Genomic DNA, 22713 nt, shown 5'->3' on the forward strand with positions numbered 1-22713 from the left:
AAGCATAAAACAGACCCCTAAACTATGGATGTAGCAAAAATCATATACACTTGGGCAAAAAGTTAATGATAGTGCAAAAAGTTAAATAGGGACAACTAAAAACTTTAATCACGGAGTAATAAATATACAGTCATTGGTTAATGAAATTTACAAATCATATATGCAGTAGTCTTAAAACAAAAACTCAATCCAATCCAATCTTGTATGACTTGTATCCGAATTGCTGGTCCGCATTGCTGTGTATCGTGCGAGCCTGCGAGAATTCAGATACATTCATCAAAAGTGTACAGATGATTTCGTTTCCTTCACATTACACAGATGATTTCGTTTCCTACACATTATACACAGTTTTTGTGCATAAACCCAGTAGTTTTTCCACTGCTTTCCATCACTATTGTTTGTAAAGTGGCTCCTGCTGTTCCGAATACCGGAGAAGTAATCTGACACTGCAACTATATGCTCCAGTTGATTAACCCCGTCTACAATGCTGCCTTCCTAGTCTTCTTCCTTAGGGACGCAAGTTCTTGATCCTCATAACCTTGACCAATAACACAGTAAGCGTGCCAACCAATTACTTGTTTCATTTTTTCACCAAGGTAGACGTGAGTTTGGGCAAATTTGATGCCTTAATGGTATAAAAAGCAGGGTTATCAGATATTCAACACATCATATGCCTGACACTTTTATAAGAAATATTGATCAAATTATTCATGCATTCGGATCCAAGTATGTCATCTTTACGAAACTGTACACGGCAACTGACAAAATTGCATCACATTGGTTGAGACTGGAGATATAAATACCATCAATGTTCATCACAAATTAGTAATTTCCGGATCTTCTCTATCGTAAATAACAGCCAAGTTGACTAAATGGCGCATGGTTGGTCTTCCATGTGGGCAGTTCCATGGAGACTTCAGTTTTAGCCAAGTGTTCAAGGATCTATTATTGTACATGAAAATCACACAAGAAAACATATGACAAGAAATACTAAAGCTAATAGCATACAAATTAACTATGCTGCAGCAGGGAAGAAATAAATTCAGCGTTTAAAAAGAGGATTTTAGCTTCATTCGGTCATGCCAATGCAAGAGAAAGAAAAAATCACACCCAAACTCAACCTTTAGAGGGAGAGATGGGGGGGAGGAGGAGCACCAACAGGGCTAGGCTTTGCTTTAGTGATGTTCGTTGCAGTTTGAAAAATGTATTTCAAGGACAATTTCTTGATTTCAAATAAACAGATCCTGGGAACCCACGCAGTAAGACTATCTCTCATGAAAATGGGATAGGTAAGTTAAAATATAACGGGCATATTTCGACGTTTTATCTAAGACCACTAAAATGGCTGTCTTTCTTGCCATAGTTAATCATCCCATAATTGCCAAGGCAGATAAAGAGGAAGAGTCTGACAAGGCTTTTAGATGAGGTCTTCTGCTGTTGGCATGCCTTGCGGATTCCTACCCAGAGCCAATTAGCAGTCAAACAAATACATTTTTAAGGCCCCTTGTGTCCACTAATAGGCAGGTTGCAGTACACTGGTATTCATAGAGTAATTTACAGGTGATGGCAAAGAGGAAAAGAAGCATTTAGGATAGAATGGCTTGCCACTGAATAAAAAGAACTCTTTCTTTGCCTCTGATTAAACCTCTTCCTATGTAGGACATAACAAGTCCCTCATTTGGAATACTCTAAGATATTTTTAGACAGAAAATTAGTTGAAAGGTTGGATTTTTGATTGATTTGCAAAAGTGTACAGCGCTCAATGGCTTTAGGCCATTACTCTCCAAGGTTTCTCATACAATTTCTGGATAGTTATGCCATCTAAGGCTTACAATATTTATACTACTCCTTCCCTTCTTCTCATTGGCCTAATGCCTTAATTACTCTAGCTACTCTTCTTGTCCTCTTGCTAAATTACAAAAGGTCTGCTCCACTAAAGAGCCGTTGCTGCTTGAGGAGGAGAGGTGTGTTGCCCCGTCCCCTGCTGCTGTACTCCCTCCTGCTGTGGCTGCTTTCTCTGTCTTCTGCTGTAAGTGATTGTGATTGGTGGTGAGGGTGAGTGCATTGCAACACCCCCCCCCCCTAAAACAGCCACCTTGTCCGCAAGGTGGAAGTCAGGAAAGGTGGCATTGATAGCTGCAGGGTCTTCCCAGGTAGACTCAAAATCAGGTACCCCGTGCCACTTAATAAGGACCTCAAAAGCTGATCCTTGCCCTGCTTTAGCCCGTGTCTCTAGAACAGCCTCAGGCACCACCACGAGTTCCAGCTCTGGTGTTATCTGGTCCGGAATTGTAGGAGCTTGATAACGGTCCCCCACCACTTGCTTGAGTTGCGAAACATGAAAGACCGGATGTAGCTTACACTGATCTGGCAACTTCAGCTTATATGCCACTCTACCCACGCGCTGAATAATCTCAAAGGGCCCATAAAATCTGGCAGCCAACTTCTCAAAAGGACGCCTTGCCAAAGACTTCTGCCGATACGGTTGAAGTTTGAGGAACACCAAATCACCCACGGAAAATTCCACTTCCCTTCGCTTACGGTCCGCATTCTTCTTCATGATTTGCTGGGCACGAAGCAAATTGAACTTCAACTCATCTAACATGACATCCCTTTCTCGCAGCACCTCCTCAACCGTATCTACTGGGGTCTGCCCAGCTCCCACGCTGATCAAGCGTGGCGGGTCTCTGCCATACACCGCCTTGAAGGGTGTGTAAAGAGTGGAAGAGTGTGGGGTGGTGTTGTACGAGTATTCTGCCCACGCCAGCCATCTTGCCCACGATTTGGGTTGCCCACTAGCGAAGCAACGCAAATATGTTTCAAGTCTCTTGTTGACCACCTCGGATTGACCATCCGTTTGCGGGTGGTACGAGGTACTTCTTTTCAAATCGGTTCCTTGTAAACGAAACAATTCCTTCCAAAAGACACTTACAAATATTCGATCCCTGTCAGTAATAATGCTTCCCGGCACTCCGTGCAATCGTACCACCTCCCTTACAAACACCTCAGCAACTCCATACGTGGTAAAGGGGTGTTTAAGTCCTATAAAATGAGCATATTTTGACAATCTATCAACTACCACAAGAATGGTGTCAATTCCTTTGGAACGAGGAAGGCCTTCAATAAAATCCATCGTCACGTCCTCCCAAATCTGCTCCGGCACGGGCAACGGTTGTAGTAAGCCGGCCGGGGACTGCTGTGACAACTTGTTCCTTTGACACACCATACATTGCCGCGTATACTCCGACACATCCTTCCTCATACCACTCCAAAACCACTCCGCTCCGAGCCTCAAATAAGTCTTGGTTTCTCCTATATGGCCCCCCTCCGGAGAATCGTGATACGCCTTGAACAGAGCAGCCTTGACACGTGAATGTCGAGGAATCACCACGCGCCCCTTGTAGCATAACTGTTGGTGCTCGATTGTATACCCAGCCACGGCCTCCCCCTTTTCTACGGCCTCCTTCAATTGTTGTAGCTCCGCATCCTTCTCAATTTCTTGTGTCAAAACACTCCAATCCACTCCTTGCGTGGTCAGTAAAGCCTCAAATTCTCTCCCCTGCTCATCTTCACCCCTCCTTGAAAGTGCGTCGGCCACCCGATTAGCAACCCCCGGTTTATATTGAAGATCAAAATCGAATCCAATCAACTTCCTCACCCATTTTTGATACTCCATGCCGATTTCTCGTTGTTGTGTGATGTATTTAAGACTTTGTTGGTCACTCCTCACTACAAACCTCCTCCCCAACAAATAGTGCTTCCACTTTTGCACCGCCAAGCACACGGCCATTGATTCCTTCTCATAGATCGACTTACTCCTTCCCCCGGGACCAAGCACCTTGCTAAAATAAGCCACGGGTCGCCCTTCTTGCATTAAAATTGCTCCGAGTCCAAATCCGGAGGCATCGGATTCGACTATGAATGTCTTCTGAAAATTCGGCATGATTAGAACTGGTGCGGAGGTCATCGCCTCCTTGAGTTGCTGAAATGCAGCGTCGGCCATGGGGCTCCACCCAAAATTATCCTTCCTCAGTTGATCAGTTAGAGGATAAGCAATTTGGGCGTAATTCTTGATAAATTTGCGGTAATATCCTGTAAGCCCAAGAAACCCCCTTAAATCTCTCAAGGATTTAGGAGTGGGCCAAGCTAACATGGACCTAACTTTGTCATGATCCACCGAAACCCCCTCCTTGGATATTACGTGGCCCAAATATGCCACTATCTCCTTACCAAATTCACATTTCTTCATATTTGCAAATAAAGTATGTTTCTCAAGTGTAGCTAAAACAATTCGCAAATGCATAATATGATCATCCTTGTTAGCACTATAAATCAATATGTCATCAAAAAACACAAGGACAAATTTGCGTAAGTGGGGGCGGAATACCTCGTTCATGAGCGATTGGAAAGTGGCCGGAGCGTTTGTGAGCCCAAATGGCATCACCAAAAACTCGTAGTGCCCCTCATGTGTCCGAAAAGCCGTCTTATGTGTGTCTTCCGGCCTCACTAGGATTTGATGATACCCGGCCTTCAAATCAAGCTTAGAGAACACTTGTGCCCCATTCAACTCATCAAGGAGCTCATCAATCACGGGAATGGGATATTTATCGGCCACGGTCTCCTTGTTTAAGGCACGATAGTCTACACAAAACCTCCAAGATCCATCCTTCTTTTTCACCAAAAGAACCGGGCTCGAAAAAGGGCTAGTGGACGGTTTGATAATCCTGGCCTCTAACATCTCTCCAATTAACTTCTCGATTTCGTCCTTTTGGAATGGAGGGTATCTATAAGGACGGACGCTCACGGGATTAGTGCCTTCTTTGAGTATGATCGAGTGCTCATGATTCCTAATAGGTGGCAGCCCTTTAGGAGTCTCAAATACCCCTTCGAATTCACGTATTACCCCTGCCAAAAATTCAGGAACTTCTTCGGTTCCTCCCTCCTCCTTTGTGCCCTCTATCCGATTCAACTCCACAAGTAACCCTCAACTCTCCTTCCTCAATGTCTTGATCATGGCCTTCAAAGTTATTCCCGTCCGGGCTAGACTCGGGTCACCTCGTATTGTTACCGTTCGGTGGTCAAGTGTGAATGTCATCTCTTGGAGCTTTCAATTCGTAAGCACGGCTCCAAGCTTTTCCAACCATTGAATTCCCAAAATTACATCCGAGTTGCCTAATTGAAGAGGTAGGAAGTCTTCCTCCAACTCTACTCCTTCTTGTAACTTCAAGCGCACACCCTTGCATTGCCCTCTTCCCTTAATGTTCTCGCCATTGCCCAAAGAAACACCGAAAGGAGTGTCTCCCGTTATAGTTAACCCAAGTGTCTTCACGGCTTGTTGAGCTATGAAATTATGTGTGGCGCCGGGATCAATCATGACTACTACGGTTTGTCCATTGATGGTTCCATGGAGTCTCATGGTTTTGGGGTTGGTCAAACCCACAATGTTCATAGAGATGGCTGTCGGCAATTCCTCTTCTTCTTCCCCACACACGTTCTCCATGATTGCTAGTTCACCGGGGTTTTCATACTCCTCATCCTCTACTAACAAAACACTAAGTTGCTTGGCCGGGCACACATGAGTAGGTCTCGTCCAACGACCGTCACACCGGAAACACAAACCCTTCGCCCTCTTATCTTGAATCTCCTTCTCCGTCAACCGTCGAACCTCACCGTTAAATCGACCGGAGCTAGTACTTACTCGGTTGTAGTTGGTTGTTGCGGGGTGATTAACTGAAGCAATTGAGCTTTGGGATGTGCTGGAAGTTGGGCTGTTTTGTGTTTGGGTTTTGGCTGGGTTATAAGGTTGGGTATTGTGGGTGTTATAAGTTGGGTTGTGGGATATGGTTTGGGCTGGCCCAGTTCCTAGGATAGTGGTGGCTGGGCTTTTGTTGAAGTATGAGTACGGCCCAGATCTACTAAATACTCCACCCGTTTTCTTAAGTCCGGCGACCCGATTTCGCTCCTCGACCCGCACCGCCAAATCCATGGCATCCTCCAAACTCAACGGGTTCAACATTCGGATCTCCGCCTTCACTTCGTCCTTCAAACCATTGATAAACTAGGCCTTCAACAAACTTTCGGGAATATCTGGTAAAGGTGCAGCCTTTTCAATGAACACCCGTCGATACTCTGCCACCGTGGTGGTTTGCGTCACAGCAAGCCATTGCTCGTGAAGGGTACCGGCGTTAACGGGTCGGAATTGCGTGAGGAGTCTCATCTTCAGGTCTTCCCAATTCATCACCGGTCGCCGGCGAGATTCCCATTGGTGCCACCGCAGAGCGTCACCCTCCATCGCCACCACTGCCGCCTGCAACTTCTCCGCCTCGGTCAATCTATAAAACTGAAAGTATTGTTCTCCTCGTAAGATCCACCCATCCGGATCCGACCCGTCGAACGTGGGTAAGTCGAATTTTCGGAATCTCCAGCGGTTGTCAGAGTTATGGTTGTGGGGTGGTTCGTCGGTGTAGCCATTGTGAGGTGGGTTGGGCGGCGGTTGGAACCCTGTACCCAGATTCCAATTACCGAATCTCAGTCCGTTGAGCACTCCGGCGCTTGCTGGTGGTTCGTTATAGCCACCGCTAGCGATTGGCGAGTCGTTGATTCCTCCCAAGTTCTGTGGTTGCTCCACCTCCTCGTTTATCCCAACATTCTGGGTGGGTTGTTTGCCTAGGGTCTTGAGGGCGCCTCGGATCTCGTCAAGGACCTTGTCCCGCCTTCCCGCCGTCATGTGGATTTGCTGGTTCACGTCTTGACGGAATCTATCCATCTTCCCGTCTTCTCTTATCCTCCACTTCTCCATGGCTTCCTCTTGTTGCTTCAGCAAGGTTCGTGAAAGTGAGTTCTCTCCCTCTCCTAATTTTTCCAGCATCTCCTCTACTTTCTCTTCCAGCGCCGCCACTCGCTCCGGCGTTACTGTTAGTGGTGTCGGCGGCATGGTTGCTCTGATACCAAGTGGAATACTCTAAGATATTTTTAGACAGAAAATTAGTTGAAAGGTTGGATTTTTGATTGATTTGCAAAAGTGTACAGCGCTCAATGGCTTTAGGCCATTACTCTCCAAGGTTTCTCATACAATTTCTGGATAGTTATGCCATCTAAGGCTTACAATATTTATACTACTCCTTCCCTTCTTCTCATTGGCCTAATGCCTTAATTACTCTAGCTACTCTTCTTGTCCTCTTGCTAAATTACAAAAGGTCTGCTCCACTAAAGAGCCGTTGCTGCTTGAGGAGGAGAGGTGTGTTGCCCCTTCCCCTGCTGCTGTACTCCCTCCTGCTGTGGCTGCTTTCTCTGTCTTCTGCTGTAAGTGATTGTGATTGGTGGTGAGGGTGAGTGCATTGCATCATTCTCTATATGGAGCAAACCATGAAATAGGTTAGTAAGAATTTAGAGACCTGATGTGTCAAAGACTTTCATAAGTATGCAAAGTGCTTGCTTCAGGAACCCCGGAGTGGGGGCATGCCCTTGTTTTAAGTGAGTTCATTAAAATGTAAAGGCACCTTCCCCTCTCCCACGGGAAGAATTTCCTCCAATGATACACCCCACGGCTGCTCAAATTTGGAAGCCCGTCCAGGGAACCCGCACTAAACTAGATTTTCTTTTGCCTATTAGTTGGCTTGCTTTGAGCAACCTTTGTATTTTCTGCTTGAAATTCCTAGGAAACACAATTCTCCTATTATTAAGTAATCTACCCTCCTCTAGTGTAAACTCGCTTACCACTTCAGAGATCTCCACTTCCTACAAAATTGCAGCTACAAAATTGCTTCCCCTACCTAAGAAATTACAGAATTTGCTTCTACTTCCTACAAAATTGCAGCCACCCAAACCGCAATTTGGCAGGGTCATCATCCGTCTCAAATATTATAAGTTACGTAAGTGTTAAGTCTCAGCACAGAAATATAAAAGAAACAAACATCAAAGAGGATTCACTTTCAGAAGACGGCAGACATTACCTTTTGCATCTCATTCCTTCCAAGTGCATCACCAATCATAATTGAGGACCTGCAGGCACGTGATGCTAGCATTGCACGTACTCTCGATGGGCAAATTGAGTCAGAGGTATCCATCTTATAAGTACTCATAATCGAGCATTCTCCATGACCATCAGAAAGAGTAGATATGAGCTCTTTTACATCTGTACTAGAATAAAAAGCACATTATGAACATCCATAGTATGATTCCATAGCAACAAAAGCTGCACCGAAAGAAACATAGAAACAGAGATATACACATGTCGAGCATTATTTTAGTGTGATAAGAAATCATCCATTCATTCTCCCGATATCTGAAGGCAATGATTAGCAATTGACTTTTTTTTTAAACCCAGAAAATATTGCTTGAAAACTAAGAGTACTCCTTGGTATAATACGGCTAGCAGAGGACACCATTTTCTTTCTGCCATGACTAGTTACACAGCACATGGGAACAAGAAAAACACTTAATATATCCAATGGATCAGATTAAAGCTTAATTGACATGACATTCAAAACTTTACTAAAAACTCTCTATGGTGCCAAAGTAGAGCAGAGGAAAAAGTTGTGCTAATAAGACTTGGAAAAAGAATTTTGGACTTTCCAGAAACAAAAAAGAAATCCAAGCACCAGGCAATATGGTGCTTACATAAGTCCGTAATTATGTGCCTACTCATCAGTTTAAAGTTTAAACATTCATGAGGTAAGGTTAATGTAGATTTTTCATCTTAGGGTGCAAGCCTTGTAGGATTTTAGTTGTTGGCTTTAAGATGATGTTCTCATCATCTAGATAGATAAACACATGTCAGCTATTTCTTAACAAGAAACTTCACACTCATTGAGACCCACGCAGGGGGGGGGGGGGGGGGGGGGGACTGAAAGAATATGCACGGTTATCTGGTGGCCAAAGAAGTGCATTACAAATACAGGGTTCTTGAAGACTTACAGCAAGAAAACAAGCTGCTCTTGGATTAGAGATGCTATTCTCACAAAGCTATGTTCTGTTTGCATTCGATAGAAAGAAATTAACTCAAGTTGTACTGAGACAAGAAGCATATGAAGAGGATATCGAATCAACGACACAGACTGCCATTGATGATTTTGATCGCTAAAGGCCAAGTTCAGCAGCGGCAAAGGTGGGTACAGGAGATAAAATGACTACTTAGCATGAAAACAGCATATAACCAAGTATTGCAAGAGTATTTGGAGGTTCAAGGAAGGCTTCACATAGTTGAATGACAATGTTGATAATGCTATAGATAATCCTAATCAGAAAAGATCAAAAGACTTAGGTGATTAGAGAGTGATGTACTCATGTACTGATGATCAGATTTCTTCTGAAAAGGTTGCAGAACAATGGATGTGACAACTTATCCTACAAATGCTACTAATTAGTTTGCAATATGAATACATTACCTTCAACTCCAAATGTTATATTTTTACTGAAGGGCACAGACTTTAATTTAAAGCGGTTGCCTGGGGATGAATCTAGATCCTCTTCCAAGATAAAACCATTTTTCCTACAGTCATCACGATTAATATGTGAGATGAAGTGACAAACATGTCCTGCTAAAGAAACACATAAAGTAAGGGTCTTAAGCATACAAACAAACCTTAAAACTGTAAAAAAAACAGCATGATGAATGGACATTGGATAGTAATCCCAATTTCTAAGGTACATAAAGAAGATGATAAAAATAAGTGCACTCAATAGTTAAATACAAATGCAGCTATGCCAGATTGCCTGGCTTGTTTAATCCTTAATGTCTAACCCTATATATAGCATTTTTAGAGACCAATAATTTAAGCATAAATTACTTCCCTAGACATAAAGTTTTATCTCTGATGAAAATATAAATTATCCCATAGGTTTCAAATGCCTTAACATAGATTTTTCTTAGGTCTCACTTCACCAGCCTAAACTTTAAGAGCAGCGAGTTTAATGGCACACCACTCACCATTTTCCTACACATCAGTGTAATGAACCCAAATCTCCAGTTTCTTTCCATGGAAGATCTAAAAATCCTTCCAAAGTGAGCAAAAGTTTGCAAGAAATCAATATTTAGGGGAGGGCATGTTAGTCATAGTCTATTAGTAGTAACTTGGAGAATAAGCTAGAGGTTCATTAGGAGGGATTTTTCTATGAATAGGTCTCATTAGGAGGAAAGAGGATATGTTGAATATTGAGTGGTTTATCATTGAGAGAGAGTGAGCCTCTTGAAAGCTCATACTAGGAGAGAATCCACCTCTCGAAAGTGGAATTATCGTTCGATTTATTGTAATTCTGATCATATCAATTTAACCATCTTTTACTTCTTAATTTGCTGCCATTGTGTGATGCTCTATGCTCTAGCTAACTGATCAACTGAGACAAAAGAGGGTTGCCAAGTAGTTTTTTAAACTGATGATGTTATTGTCAATTTATCATATCAGCATGATCACAGGTCCTGTTAATTTTGGACTCCCTTTCTAAGAGCTAGTGTAGATTTAAAAGCCACAAGGCCGAACTCCATCAACCCTGAGTTTAATACGGGCATAAGGATAATTTGTGGTCAATAGTTGGATTACAATTCATCACAAAGATGATAAAATACTAAGGAAAATCCCTAAAATAGTGTACATTGCACCATTGCACAGTTTGGGTTGGACCACTAAGTCTATAATGGGCAAAAAATCTATCCAGAATTCCAGATTGGGTTGGACCGTTGGATGCAACTTAACCAAAGATTACACTTACCAACTCAACCATCCCCACCCCCAACAGCTCCCATAAAATACTTAGAAAACCCCTAAAATAGTATACATCATAGCCAAGAGGGATATGGATCAACCCTTAAGCAAGAGAAGGGTTGGCTGCCTAGTGCCTGTTATTGATTTGCAAGGAAAGGGATATTAAAATTGAGTTGAAAAAAAATACATGGCACTTTACTTGCATGGGTAGATTAAATGGAATGTACAAAAATACATACAGCCAGTAAAATGAGGATGCAGAGGCAAGGTTTAGATATCTAGGTTACCTAATTATATCCATATGCATTGAGGTAACTATTTCCTCTTCTGGGGACAATTCCAACCTGACTGGCCTGCATGTACAAAGAGATAATACAAGAAATAGCTTAAGATAGGCCTTACATATGTACATTGAAAATTTAAAGAAACACAATAGCCGGGCAATAAAATATCATTTAAGCTTCAATCATATACATCTGCATATGCACAATTATCTCCCTGAAATGCCAACAAGCACAAAAAGGAAAGAATGGAAAGGTGAAAGAGTCAGAGATAAGAAAAATGAATATAGGAATAAAAATGGGGGGAAGAGGTTTCATGGAGCCTGCATTATAGGATAGAACTCAAAGGCTTCTGCAAGAGAGATATTTTGACTTTCTAAGGGTATGTCATACACTGCTCAAATAGTGAAACTATCTACGTCTTCTGTTGATATGCCACAAAGTAGTAATAAAAAATATGCACTTTATTGGCTGCTGGAGTCAGTAAAGGGAATCAAAATTGCTCATACAATAGCCAAAGATAAGAGGTAGACAAGTGACTTGTAATTTGCTTCAATCAAAACAGACGACATCACAAAGCATGGTCAAAGAGTCGGAATTTTCTGTGCAAGCTGAACTCCACAATAGTTGAATTCATATTCATCACAAAGACGATGAGGCTACAATAATCTTTTCTTGCAAAAATTCTAAAAGACAGCCACTGTAAACTATCAAAGCAGAAAATCAGAAAGATGAGTGTGAAAAGAGTAACAAGAAAACTTCATTCTTGGTCACAAAACTGATAATTACTTTGATTCAGTTGCTGTTAGTCTAATGCGTAACACATTTATCAAGAATTAATATAGCGTCCAACAGCCAAACAATTATTGAACAGAAGTCGACAGACTTGAAGGCCAAGCAAGAGTCAGGTTGGCAGTCCAGTCCAAATTTTAGCAAGAGTAGGCTCGACCAATAGATATACACACAATAAATAGCAATTGATGCATGTGTGGTAGCTATTTAAATTAGACTGTTGGAGGTCATAAGAATGATGACATGTACAAATACACGATCTAAAACTCATCTTGTCACTTATCATGATCAGCCCTTTAATCTGTATATGACAATAAAGTGGAGATGTAATAAAGTAATAAACCAACACTATTCATGCTAGAAAGAGGTGCAAACTAGTTATCAGGAGGAAATAATTAGTGTCCTTTGAAGCCCGTCAAGGATTTGATATTATACTGCTGTTGCAATGGATTGTGACTGCAGGCGGGAGGTTCAAGAACTACTCTACTAAGTAAATAGAGCAGAATCTTTGACTTAGACAAAATGGGGGAAACGAAATAATAAAGAGAAAAGGATACTGAAACTCTTGAAACAAGATGCAGTTGGCAAAATGCAAAAGCTTGATGCTTGCTTCTGAAAAAGCTTTCACAATTCAAAAAGCATAGCAGCTAATTTTGAACAAATGCATGTAACATAGAATTATTCTCAAGATACCCCAATTTATCAGTCTCACTATCCAAGGACCATTAAAAAAGGCAGAAAAGATTACCGCAATAAAGGCTGCTGGTTCATGACTGTTGATTCTGAGAGGCGTTCAAAATTATACTTCTCATCAGCTGCATGCTGGTGATTGAATGTATATATCATTAATCCAGTAGCATGTAAAAACAAGAAGAAATAATCAAATTAGAAGTAATACTACAGACCGAAATAACAGAAAACTTTGGGTCTGTGGTTATTCTATGACAGAGTAGAAGAAAAGAGATATAAAGTCCGTTGGCCAAAATTACCTGATCCACAATAAACAAGTCTTCATCTAGCTTCCCGATAATAAAACCCAAATTGAATTGTCCAATCACCTAAAATTGAATTTGAAGGGGTTATACGATACCATGAAAATCAACCATGATTAAACAAAATGCAATGAACTGCCTGCAATATGCATCATACCCGATACTTTTAGAAAAAAACTAGTGACAGTTCCAGCCTGCTACAGTATTAGAAATACCAATTGAAGTTTGGAGTGTAAACTGTAAAGCAGGGGTAAGACGTAACATAGCATAGCCTTTCCAAGCAAGCAATTCTATATTAGTTGAAACAAAGTCAAATTTATAGCTTTCACATAGAAAGACAACAATGGTTAAGCTTGGTCAAGGGGATGAGGCAGTTTAAAGGTTGCAACACCAGAGAAGGCCATTGTGCTCTCCATTTCATGTCCAGTAATCAGAGTTGGCGTATCAGTAGCTTAAACGGTGTTTAGTACTACACGACCTCACCAGTCACCAGAACATAGAGTTTGGGTCAATCAGTGGCTCAATATCACCTACGCTTTTCTTTTTTTCTTTTTTTTTTTTTTTTTTGAATAATAAATATCAGTTTCAATGCAGGTCAATACTATTTCTCTAATAAATATGACACTGTTATTGGCAGCAGATGAAACAATACAAAGGGAAGAAATTGAAGTGGGTAGGCATTGGAGAGAGTTTTAGTCATCTTCAAACAATCCCTGCTGTAATTATTGTATTTATAAGCCAGCAAAATTATATTATTAAAATTTGGTTTTGAGTCCTGCAGATTAACCCATTTTTAACCCCAACCAACAGGATTCCTCATTTATAGGATTCAGATAATTGGGTTTTAAATTCAAAATTTTCATCAAACCCCAAAGCTTCCAGGTCAGCTTTGGTAAGTTTGCCAGGTCACATAACATAAATAACATAGAGTACAGTATTGGCTCATTTTTCTCTTGAGACGAAGCCAAACATGACTTCAAAATTGCATGCTCATCGACAGGACCTCGTGCTAACAATGGACAAGAAATAAAAAGCAGTTGCTTCTTAACCTAGAAGTCAAAGAAATAGCTACCCTATATCCCATCAAACGGCATAGGCAGGTTGCTAGCAAACTTTGAAGGCTGAAACTTTAACTCTACGGACAAGGCAATCAATTTCTTTACCTTCATCCTGCCGAAGTCTCTTTTCCTGAAAAGCCTTTCCAGTTCAGTGGTTGCAGCAGCAAGAGCCCTAGCTTTCCACTCTTCATTATCTACTTGTGAAAGCTCTAGTGTCGCAGCAGCATAGCACCTATATATCATCAACTACTTTATAAAAGACAAAATAAGGGAGAAAACTTATTTCCCAGATTTGATACTTCACAAACCTTTTGGTTGTTGTCCTAGTAAAAGCATCAAAGCTTGAATGAGATATTGATAATTTCTGCTTCCTCCTTTTCACGAGATCCTTCATATTGAATTGCAAAGTAGAAGAGGCCTTTGGAGCAGATGAAGGAGGGGTACCTAGTAACGACTGGGATCCAAGTGGTGCCTCTTCTAGTTCAATTTCTGAGATTCCACTCCTTGATTCACTTAGTATGATCACATCTGCGGCAGGCACTCTTTTTTCTTGGAGCTGATTGTCCTGAAATTTAAGTGATGTTTTAAGCTCCAAATGACCAAATAAATAAACAAGTAGCAATCCAAAAGATAAAATAAACAAGTTAGCAAGATCTGCATTAATCTCTGTAACAAACCAAGTCTCAGTACAAGAAACATTTCTACAAGATTTGTGCAGTCATTGAGACAGGGAAACTCTTGGTACATCCTCTAATGCCGTAACACTGATCTGATACCATATTGCATACAGAACACTATATTTAGGCAGAGCAATGACTCAGTGATACCATGATTTATCTAGGCAATGAACTCCTAAGAATATCTAGTGACATATAATTGCTTAAGTTCATTATATAGAGATATAATTGTTCTCCCTCTTTTAGAACATCTCCTCTGCTACAGTATAAAGGGGAACCTAAATCCTTTGAAGTCAATAAATCAATTTTAAATTAATCGGGTGAAGGAATAGTATTGGACAATAGGTCCAAGGTAGTTACTAAGTTTCCAAATGATAAATACTTCAAATTTCAATAGCATGTAGCATCTTTGGACCTTTCAACCATGTGACATATAGACATTTGGTAAACAGAAGAGGAGCAACTTTTGGTTCTAAAAAAAAGAAGGAAAAAAAAAAAAAAAAAAAAAATCATAGGAGCATATGCCTATCAAATAATATAGTGTACAACTCCACCAATCCCCCATACCTTTTAGCTTCATCACCTACTGCAAGTTACTTTCTCCTTCTCGAGCCACCTTAAATGGCAACTTCACTTACTTTACTAAGCTTATCCACAAGATATAGACGATTACGATATAGTCATGATAATGTCATTTCACATGTTGTAAGTGGCTATCTGCCACTTTACCAAACATATAAACATTTTTTTACAAAAAAATAGGTTAGGCTTGATATGATCTACCAAACTAAAATTCTCAAACATGACAACCAGATCTTTTAAATGTAGCATGAGTACCACAATTACAAACCAAAGAGCTTTCTCTCACAATTTAGTGAGCCAAAGAGCATGGTTATAGGAGTAATTAAGTTTACTAGTACTCATTGACTCATTGTAAACTTCATTTTTCTTCAGATTTTAGCGAAGCGAACATTGCAACCCACTCCACAAAAGAAGTATTTCAAATTATTAATGTCAACAATACTGATAATTTCTTGATATTCTCCTTTTTTAAAAAAATTAAATTAGCATTCAACAATAGATCTCATTGTTCAGATCATTTCATGAGTCCCAAAAAGTAAAAGGAAGCTTAGTTCATCATGAAGTAAAGGACACACACGGTAGGCGAGACATGCACCCAGTTTTTTTAGAGCACCACTTAGATCATGGTCAACAAGTGAATAGATTACTGGTGCTATATTTATTAAGACATAGTCAAAAGAATAACGGTGTGTTTGGTTTGGGAATTCCAAGAAAAAGAAAGGTAATCAAGTTCCTTTTTTTCCTCCCAAGAGAATCGTTCCCTTTACCCGTGTGATTACCCAACCTTCTTCTACTCTCTACACCCCCCCCCCCCTCCCAAGAGAATCACCCTAAGCCCCAAACTCAACAACCAAATACCTTTTGACCCTTGACTGCCACAATAATCAAACCTTATAACACCGCACCACCACTAAAGCGAAATAACCCTCTCGTCCTCTCCACCAACAATCCCACCACTGCACCCAAGATCACCACCATCCCACGAACAACCCTACCATTGAAGCCAATATGGAGTGCACCACTAACTCCAAAGCCTCCAATCTCATGTTTAAATTCTGATATAATCCTACTATCTATGCAGCTACGTTTTCTCTGGGTGCAACTAAAACTTTTCAATAGTAAATGGCTGGTCTTCCAAACTTCTGAAACAAACTATCAACCGAGGAGCAATCTGATTAGCATCAAGAACAAAACTACAAAAGGTGTCATTACAAATAGGAGTATTTTTCTTTTTTGTGTGTGTGGATTTTGAATTGTTCACAAAAAGGTTCATCAAGAGAATACAGACTAGCATACCTCTATTATCCCTTCCACGCAAGAATCACCATCATTCAGAAGAGGACTGCTTGGTTGACACACATCTGTTGCAGTTTTAGAATGCTTGGATGTTTGATTCTCATAAAGCCCAGCAGAATCGTGAACCTTTGTGGCTGAGCTTACAGCAGCAAAAGGCAATTCCAAATCATTGCTTTCTGACTTACGTTGAAGCGGTTCATTTCTTAAGATAGGGGCTTCAGATAAGGGTGTAGATAAGTTTTCATACTTCCGCTTTTGCAGAGTAACAAACTTGGTAAGTGAGGATTGAATAGAGGCTGGCCTATTAGCCAAATTATTGTTGATTGCAACATCACTTTCAACCTCTTTAAGGCATTCTTGATCAATATTAATACTTGTATTATTATTTTCATGGCTTGGTGAATAGCTACAAGTCTTTTTAATTCTGTGGACCCTGAGACCAAAATCCCTGTCCTGTGACTTTTGAGCATCATTGCGGAGACCAAAAGATGAAAGATTGTTGCCCTTCCCAATAGAACCTGATATCATGTTATCTTTATTAGCTTGCTTCTCCTCACATACTTCTTCAGCTTGAGCTCTTTTTGAAGATGATTTGCACAGCTCAGAGGGCAGCTGCAATCCCACAGGGCGTGGAGATAAGTGATCATCTTTTTCATCAGGTACATCTATATTCCTAACATTATAAGTGACAGAACTGGCTGAATAGATCATCCCCAGAGCTTCTCTCAGAAATTGTAGAATAGAGCCTTCATCAGAGAAAAAAATCTTCCTCTTATCTGGTGTCACATTTACATCATATGCCATAATCGGAACAATGAAGTTCAGAATCACAATGGGATATTGTCGTGAGTTAGCACCTCTATATAACTCATTCACAAGTTTACCTACTTTTGGCATATCAACAGGCCGACCATTAACATAAAAGAATTGCCTGTCACCCATATTTCGTCCGCTGCCATAACCTGATTTAGAGACAAAGCCCTCGACTGTGCAGTTACCTGGCAATGAGATATTCAGTGGCTCTAAACAAGTAAATGTGCTCATGCCAAACAATGTTATGATGTTATCTTTGAGCGATCCACTTCCTTGGGTTTTCAGGACCACGGATCTTGCACTTTTCCCAGACATATTGGTGCAGACAAATCGAACTCCTTTTGCAATAATAGCATAGGCCTGAAGAAACAAGGTTATGAAACATAAAGTCAAAATCAGTCAGACCATTCAGGATTTTCATGTTTAATATGTGCAGTTGAATTATATTAGTAAAGTTTCAATTTCCAGAGACTCCAAGATCATACTACAAAAGGCCAAATAAAAGACAAAAGCTATAAATAAATTTCCCAAGCAAATGATGGGGGAAGGAGGTGAATCTTAATATTTCAAATTGCATGACAGCTTTAAATTGTCACCTATCATCTATTTTAACAACAATTAAAAGCAATATGAACAATATCTTTTACTCACATTCAATAAAGATACAAGTTTTCCATATTCCTTGCGGATATTACGACTGAATTCCTTGCTACGCACAGGCAAATTAGAAAACAGCTTCTTTACAGTTACTGAAGTACCAACTTTCCGTGCTGTCTTATGTTCAGCTACTAATTGGCCGGTGTTGTCAAACGTCAAGTGTGTAGCAACAGACTCATTTTTTGTTCTAGTTTCCACTGTCAAACTCCCCAGCGCACAAAGGGAACTCAGTGCCTCACCTCTGAAGCCAAATGTTGTAAGAGACTGAAGGTCAGGAAAATCAGCCAGTTTTGAAGTATGATGCTTAAGAGCAATAACCTACACCAAAACCATAACATTAAATAAAACTTCATTTTCTGCATTTAAATTAAGGCCAGATTATCAACCAAGCACTAATCAACTTAATGGATAGAATGAAAAGTGCCTTAACAAATAAAATCCCTTGCAATTTTACCAACATATTCATTTTATGCATAGTAAAGCATTCTTAAGAAAAGTAAAGTGAATGTCAGAAGCCATGCCCTCATCTCAGCATTGAAAGAAAATTGATAAATCCTAGTAGTAATTAGTAAGCCATCACATAATAAGCTGCAGAATGGCTCTCACAAAGCTCTTGCTTACAGAATAAAAAATAATAATAATAATAAATTACAGCTTTGTCCTAGTAAATAGTAAGTCTACAAAAGTTGTTTCCTGTGCACTCTTAAAAAGCTAGAATTCCACTTCAAATTTTCCATATGATTAGAAAATGAATTCAGTCCATTGCAGTTCTAAAACGGGATAATACCAATGGTGTAATGAGCCAGGTTATCCCAACACCACAGCCACCTATTTGGGTCTATGCTAGAAGGAGGAAGCAGCCAATTGAAGTGAGGGAACAACATGACAATCAGCAACAGCCAATAAGAGCGCAGAACATTTCAACAGAAAAAGACAAAGCTAATCAATAGAACACTAAAAGGAGGGAAACTCGGGACTGATTGTTGCAGTAGCAGAACAGGAAAAATGCAATTACGATTAGGGTTTCTTTGTATGGGGAGAGGGCTCAGTATATAAATTTATCAATGGAACATTAGGATGTTATGTGAACTTTGACTGATGTATTGTGAGAGAATTGTAGCCTGCCTAAAACTGCTAGTGAGACTGATAGCCTCAAGTTATCACTTTTGTATCCTTCTTTATCCTTCAATCAAATATCCAAGCTCTTGCCTTTAAACTAAAATAGTTAAATATTAATCTTATATGTGATAATTTCAGTCCATTACAAAAAAATACTCTTTTTTGTTTGTAAAAAAAAAGACAAGAAAAAATTTAACCAAATAAATCTTATCTGATCAAATATATCAAAATTAGCAATAGGGTTCTTCATATGTCTGTGTCACTCCATGGCATTCTTCTAGCGTAATGAGCCCCTTCTTTGGATTAGTTTCCCCATTGCACTAATGCTCCATAATGATGGAAGCTGTGCAGCATACATACTAGACACTTTGGCAAGCCCAATCAGAAGAGAGGCATGTAGGTTTTGATAAAAATAAAAATGAACCTCCCAATAAGCTTACTACTATATAACCTTTTCCCATGGCAGATGTCCAGAACCTTTGCCTCAAAGAGCTCCCAAAAATCAAGATATATTCTTGGAAAATACATCATATGGTAGAATTTTCTGCCCAGGGATGTAATTTACCAAGTAGTACAGCTATTATTAATGGCAGCAGCAGAATGAGAAATTCAAAAGGTTTCTTTGCTTAATTGCAGATATGAAGACCATTACTCCCTTCTCCCCCTCCACCCCTCCAATGCAAAAGTATCTCATTACCAAGCCATGCTATCTATGAATAAATTTTTATAAAAATTATCAACAAAGCATGCAAGAGAAACAAAGATCCTTTATTGCAAAAGAATAATAGCTCCACGCTTCCACCATCATTATTTTCACTTTGCATAAGAAAACCTTTACTTCCTCTACATTAATATATCCTTCATGTTATGGAGTAGCATATAGACATTCCCTACACTACAACCAATATTGTTATTGCTGTAATACAAAACCCTATAAAAACAATGGTGCTACTATAAAGTGAAAGACAAGGAGAGTCAAAACTTGAGATCCTCTTCATACAACATAATTTACTCCCTTAACAAAATTTATTCATCGACATTTTCACCTAAATCACCAATATTAGTTCCAAAGCCAAAGCCACTAAGAATATTTATGTAATAAATTGCTCCACAGCCTTTTTTTTTTTTTTTTTAAAGTATCAAGTTATAAAAAGCGGCATCCCCATTATATGCATGCCATGTGTGTCAATTCATTTGATAGAATTGACATGTTCACATGCTTTTCACAAGCTACTCAGCTATTCTTGCCTATACATTAACATATTTTCATTGTCTCTTCATATAGTTATGGTTTACTACCAGATACAACAGTTCAATAAGACCCGACTGTTATTCGTGTAGAGGGGGAGGGGAAGGGGGAGAAATTTTTCCACCCTTGGGTACTTAAACTTCAGAGTTTACATCGTTGGCTATTGTTTGATCAAATTTCCTCAAATTAAGCTGATAAGTCATTTCTCAAACATATAGTTTATCCATAAATATCATTCATATATTATGTATCTTTTCTATTTTATGTACCCACTTTCCATCTTGAGGTGCTTTTAATGCACTCGCTTCTACTTTTTTCTATTATAAGCAAACATAATTTACCATCTTACCTCCTTTGGTACACAATATTTATACCTCTCACTCTCTTACTTTATCTACCTTATCCTTACACCCACCCAACTTTTTACTTTATCTTCTTACTTTACCTATCTTTTTCTTATAGCAACTCTCGTTCTTACTTTCTTACTTAACTCTTCTAAAAACAAGAGTCTATAGTACATGGGTTCATATAGGGAAAAAGGAGGGGAGTGAATTTTTAACTTGAGGATATAGAATGACACTCCCAAGTAGCCTAACTTGTGGTACATAGGAAAAAAAAAAATAAAAAATCAAAAAGTAGCACATCTTGATCAAACGTCATCCACTTTCACAAAGCTCTTGCTATACATAAACTGAAATCAATTAGACAGCGACAAATAACAACTATGACATAATTGACTAAGCTGAAACTAAAGGTTAAGTATATTTTTTTCACCTATCCATCCTACATCCAGGAGGAGGATAGATGGGAAAATCATAGAGTTGTAGGATCAATAATTTTAGCTCAATAAACATATGACATATTAAAAGAATAAACCTACAAGCAACAAAAAAGCTTGTATACAATTATACATCATGATTGCACAATAAATCAAACAAAATCTTTCACATCCCAAAGTGAGATAACAATACACCCTAAGAGTTAATATTGCCCATTGGAATCAATGAGACAAAACCTTCAAAATCTCTAAGTGTATATAGCATTCACCATCTAAAGAAATGAATTGGGTGTGTTTGTTTAATGTTCATGAAGTGAGATTTTTTTATCAAAAATTGAATTAATTCTCATGGTTGTTAGGTGGGGATTGGAAATGGAGGTGGGTTTGGGAATGGGAAATAATGGCCTCGACTCTTATAGTATTATTGTCTAGAGGGTAAAATATCATTATTGATAAGGAAAGTTCAAGTGAATTATAAGGGTGTTTAGGTGAATTTGTAATGTATTTCCAATCTATTTCCTTCACTACCCAAACCATTTAAATGAGCAACACTTCGACGAATTCCCACCCACAAATTTCAATGCCCAATCACACACTCTAATCCTCATATTCTCATTTCCACATACCAAACGCCCCCTAAATAATAGCATGAATTCACGATTACAAGAACTATAAAACATGAGTGAAATACCACTACCATCATTACATAAACAACAAACCCATTTAGCAAAAATCCTAGTAAATATGCAAAGAAGAAAAAATTAACCATAAAGAGTTAATTACATAAACAAAAAATTCAATACTTCAACAATTAGCTAGAATTCTTACTAAAATTAAAGAAATTAAAAGTTAGACCTTAAAATTGTTGGGGGAAATGCCGCAACCATTGTCAATAACTTGGAACCACTCTTCACCGTAATCCTTAAGCGCAATCTCAATGCTCGTTGGGCCGGCATCCAAACTATTCTCAACGAGTTCTTTAATGGCAGAGGAAAGGTCCAAAATTACTTGTCCCGCGCAAATTTTATGCACCACGCTCTTATTAATTGGCTTGATCATCGGCGAATTCGCCATTACTGAAGCTTCTCCTGCAAATTCCGCCATTGAAACATTCACCGAAGATTGGAGAGAGAAGAAGGAGGAATTTGGGGATGAGCTGAGACAGTGGAAGTGTGAAAGTGATGGAACCCTAAGTAAGTACGAAGTACGGAGTGTATGAAATGCAATTGGAACGTTTTGCCGCCAAATATATTGTATAGAAAAATGATTTCCCTCTGTAATCCCATTCGTGGATTAGTTGTCGGGAATGAGGAAGTACATGTTTATCTAACTTAGAAATACTTGCATGGACCTGATCCACAATAATATTATTATGGACCCGAGGTTTATACACACGGAACTGACATTATATTGAAAATAGTGACCCCTTATTTTTAACATAGTAACCTTATTTTTTAACATAGTAACCTTTATTAAAAGTTGTATAACGTTTAATACTATTGTGAACTTGAAGTACGACGTTATAACCCTAATTTTAACATAGTCACCTTTTCCTATTTATATTGACCTTATAAAATATTTCATTGAAAAAATTAACCTCTTATAGCCTATATATTACCAAAATGACTTTTATTTTCAACATAGTGACCTTCATTTTATTATAGTGACCTTTTTTTTTATTAATAAAACAACCATAGTTTCTCTAATGTTAGTGGTCCA

The 22713-nt window shown here is 39.3% G+C and overlaps 1 pseudogene across 1 annotated transcript; it reads right to left on the reverse strand.

The window, feature by feature from the left end:
- Nucleotides 1-382: 382 nt before the first annotated feature.
- On the reverse strand, nucleotides 383-22170 carry LOC145618662 (DNA mismatch repair protein PMS1-like; annotated as a pseudogene). The gene is made up of 11 exons (XR_014107963.1): nucleotides 21850-22170; nucleotides 17843-18166; nucleotides 16379-17551; nucleotides 14132-14388; nucleotides 13929-14055; nucleotides 12763-12831; nucleotides 12522-12595; nucleotides 10988-11053; nucleotides 9387-9490; nucleotides 7953-8134; nucleotides 383-942 (listed from the first exon to the last, which is right to left on the reverse strand). The product of XR_014107963.1 is annotated as a DNA mismatch repair protein PMS1-like (transcript).
- Between the last annotated feature and the right edge of the window lie 543 nt (nucleotides 22171-22713).

This window comes from Chenopodium album, chromosome 26 (genome assembly GCF_948465745.1).
Source record: "Chenopodium album chromosome 26, dcCheAlbu1.1, whole genome shotgun sequence".
In the NCBI taxonomy this organism is placed as follows: Eukaryota; Viridiplantae; Streptophyta; class Magnoliopsida; order Caryophyllales; family Amaranthaceae; genus Chenopodium; species Chenopodium album.